This window comes from Pleurodeles waltl, chromosome 4_2 (genome assembly GCF_031143425.1).
Source record: "Pleurodeles waltl isolate 20211129_DDA chromosome 4_2, aPleWal1.hap1.20221129, whole genome shotgun sequence".
Taxonomy (NCBI): Eukaryota; Metazoa; Chordata; class Amphibia; order Caudata; family Salamandridae; genus Pleurodeles; species Pleurodeles waltl.
The window spans coordinates 501,454,534-501,458,888 of NC_090443.1; positions in this window are offsets into that span (position 1 = coordinate 501,454,534).

The following is a 4,355-nucleotide window of genomic DNA, read 5'->3' on the forward strand; positions in this document are numbered from 1 at the left end:
ATATGACGTAACAGGGGCATTTGCCACTGGGCATTCTTGGAGAAACAAACCCTCCCTCACTTTTCCTGCTCATGTGTATCTTCTTTCCTCCACTAGTTACGCCGGATTGGCAGGTTTGACGGTTTGGGCAGACACTGGTTTGCCCTCTGCTCTGATGGTATTCTATTGTTTTAGATCTGCGGCACTCATTTATTTTATGCCGCACTTGTTTGTAGTTGAATGGAGTCCGGTTTCCTACTATTCCCATCCCCTCAGCGGCCTGGCTCACTGTTGTGCAGCGCTGCTTTTCTTAGGGAGCAGTATTCTAAGTGTCTTTTACCCCTGTTAGAGGCCTATGACTCTCACTAATATCCTTACGTGGAATGTGAAAGGCATACACATGCCCACACGCAGATATTCCATCTACTTATACCTTAAGCAGCACTTAATCCACATAGCGCTCCTGCAGGAAACGCATCTGGCACTACCAGAGACTACTAGGCTGCAGCAGCACTGGCGGGGACAACTGCTCACAACTAATTCTCCTCATTTGATGCTGAAGGTTTGTTATGAATTTGTGTGCGCTATGCTGGGTTGGGGGCACACTGCTATTATGATCAATTTAAGCACCAAAAACAGACCAAACCTCTTTCCTCTGTCTGTTATCTGGCACTCTTTCTCGCTGGAGTGGCCTCCCGTGGATCGTGGGAGGGGACTTTAATAGCATTCTTGACCTGGAACTTGACCGTTCCTTCCCACCACTACCTACTGCACCAACAGTAGCCGCTGTGCGCTGGCTGCGAGAGTGGCTTCAGCATTTGCAACTGATAGACCCATGGTGCCAACGAAATGCTGCGGTAAGAGTCTATTTGTTTTTTTCAGCCCCGCACCAGTTGCATGTGCAACTTGACAGAATTCTATGCACAGTTACCTTGAGCTCTGCGGTACTACAAACCGATTACCGAGGCCGCAGTGACTCTGATCATAATCTGCAGCTCCTGCAATTAGGGTGGGACAACTCCACCCCCGCTGTCCCCATTTGGCAGTTACAACCTGAGAAGTTGGAGGATGCACCCTTCAGGACATTGTTGGGCACTGCCATGTCTGAATATGTTTACCATAATGATGGCACTGCATCATCCGGGCTGATTGAGCGGGATGCGTTCAAGGTCATCATAAGAGGGCACTGTTTGGGAGCTGTTAAAAATGGGGACTCTAGTTGACAGAGGTAAGTCACACACAATCCAAATTATCCTGTGCCCACCCTCTGGTAGCTTGGCACTAACCAGTCAGGCTTAACTTAGAAGGCAATTTGTAAAGTATTTGTGCAATAAATCATACAGTAACAGAGTGAAGACACCACAAAAATACACCACACAGGTTTAGAAAGATATAATATATTTATCTGGTTAAATTAAGTCAAAACAATAAAGTTTCAATAAGCACAAGTTGAAATATCACTTTTGCAAGATTAAAAAGAGTCTTAAATCTTAGAAATCAAAGGTTGTCTCTTCTTTGCACAAAGGACCTGGTTTGCCTAAAAAAATAACACGCACAGAGACTGCAGAGGAGGAAATGATTGGAAAAATAGGGTGCGTCCGATTTGCCGACACAGCACAGACGATGTGTTGTTTCTTTCCACGCTGCAAGGGACTTTGCGTCCATATCCGACGCTCAGTCTTGGTTCCTCACTGCGATGCGGGGATCTTTTTGATGCCCAGGGACCATGTGGGGAAATCCTGGGCGTGTGGGATGAAGTCACAGGCTTTGCGTTGATCTGGTCTGGCGATGTGCCAAATTTTCTGTCGCTCGGCAGGTGCTGCATCGACTCTTCACTCAGGAAGTTGGGCTGCGTCATTCCGGTTCGGCTGTGCATCGATCCAGTAGGGCTGTGTGTAGAATTTCTGGCCGCAAGGCAGGCGCTGTGTCAATTCTTCACTCGGGAAGTCAGGCTGCTTCGCTCCGGTTCAGCTGTGTTGCGATTTCTCGGTTGTACCACGGTTGTGTGTTGTTTCCGGCAGGCTGTGCGTCGATTTTCGGTGCACAAGGAACTTCCTGAAGAGATGAAGTCTTTTTGGCCCTGAGACTTCAGAAAACAGGAGGCAAGCTCAATCCAAGTCCTTGGAGAGCACTTCTCGGCAGAGCCAGAGAGAAGCAAGGCAGCAGAGCAACAGCAGGGCATCAGTCCTTCGCAGCAAAGCAGTCCAGATGAGTCATTTGGGCAGCCAGGCAGTTCCTCTTGATAGGTTGCAGGTTCAGGTCCAGAAGTGTCTGATTTGGTGGGGTGAGGGACCCAGTGTATATACCCAAAAGAGAAGTGGGGGAGACTTCAAAGAGTGATTTTGAAGTGCACAAGTTCCCCTTTCAGCACAGGTCTGTCTGCCAGGGTCCCAGTAGAGGGTTTGGCAGTCCATTGTATGAGGGCAGGCCGCTAGCCTTCGAAATTTAAGTGTTAGTGAGCGTTTTAGGGGTACATGGTAGTGTCCAATTATACACTTACCCTTCGGTGGCTACACCCACTACAGTGACCACTTTCCTATGGGAAGGGTCACTTCTCTAAACCTTATAGGACATTTTCCTGCCATCCAACGTGGAGGAAAAGGAAATGAAAGGTCCACTTCACCAGCAAGCCACTAGGGGTGGTGCATGCTCAGTGAGGCCACTCCTACTACCCTTTGTCTAGTTTCCCGTCTTTGCTCCTGCCAAAAGTGGGGGTTTGCAAAGGGGGAAGCCATCTGCTGCTAGCTGCAGGACTGGAGGCTCAAGTTTCTTGGGCATTAGCCTTTTGAAGCTCACCATCACCGGTTGCACATTCCTGAAGGAGGGGGTTTTAGCTCTTCTACCCAGGAAAGGCATTGTTTTACAAACCAGAGAGCCATGGCTCTACCCCAGGTTTGTATATTGGCTATCTGGAAGTGGCAGGCTGGATGGAACCAGTCAACAACTATGCCAGTTAGGTTAGCTTTTGCAGGGGGCCCCTCTAAGGTTGCCCCTGGGTACATTTAGGGTTAAATCCAATACTGGTACCAGTTTAGAATTATCATTCTGAGTAGTTTGATACCAAACAACGCAGGATGCATAGTGGCCATCATGTAGCTGGGGAACTTGTGTTTGACCAGTGTCCAGTACATGTATTTAAAATGGCTGCTCTGTTCACTCACTAAGTCCCAGGTTTGGCAAGGACACAGTGGGGGCATATTGCTCATGCAAATATGACTTCACATATAGTATAGTGCACCATGCCTTTGGGCTGTAAGGCCAACCAGAGGGGTGACTAACCCATATCGTATGCAGTGTAAGGTGGACAGGGCACACAGGGAATGTGCCATGTCTTTTTGGGTTTGCCCCAGTACACTGAGCCTGCACTTGCAGTGCTGGGTGCATCTGGATGCAGGGCCCTAGGGAGTGGCACAATCCGTGCTAATGCCCTCAGGGGCCTACTCATACTATTCCATGCCCTGGGTACTGGGTACCCATTTACTAGCATCTCACAGTGATATGTAAGAGTGTATCCAATTGTGCCAAGCATCACAAAAGATTTAGGAAAACAGATCTGGACCAGGGAACCTGGTTAGCAGGGGCCCTGGGCACTACCAACGTCTAGAACACATCAACATCAGGCAAGAAGTGGGGGCTAACCATGCAAAAAGAGGCCTCCTCTCACAGTGGATCCTCAGATTCGATGTACAAGATTCCAGCAGGACTCCTCTGCAACATTTACTTCATCTTCTGGCTACTGGAACTGCAATTGGACTTCACATGAACCTAAAATCTGCAGCCCCAGCGAAGACTTTGCTCTGCAACTTTGTTTCTCCAGCTCCTTACAGCAACTGCCACATTTCCCCAGCTGTGCATCCTCTGAGGGTGGCAAGTCTTCAGTCTGCACCAAGGAGCAAGAAGGAATCTCCCTTGAAGTGAAGGAGTCACTCCCTGCATCTCCAGGCACCAACTGCAACAATCACCGGCTGCGTGGGTCCTCTCTCCTGCAACTCTTCATGAATCCTGCAACACAGGTGGTGGTCTTGCGTGGCCTCCCAACAGCTGTCCAACTTGGAAGGTGGTGATTCTTTGCCTCTCCTTGCAGGACAGTACCCCTGTGCACCCCGACTATTGCTGTTACCAAGGCTTGTTGGTTCTTCCTCCAAAGGATCTTCAGCCTCTGTGTAGCCTCGGCTTCCAGCACTCTCCTCTGCAACGCGTAGTCTCTTGCCTGCTGCTCCAGCGACGTGGGACTCCTTTCCAAGTGTGCTGAGTGGGCCTCACTGAGACTTGTGTGCCTGCAGCTTGTGAGTTGCCGGTGGGGTCTGCATCCTCGACTTCTGTCTCTCCTTGCTGCTGAAGGTCCCCAGGGACTCCTTTCCTTGGGTTGAGTCCCC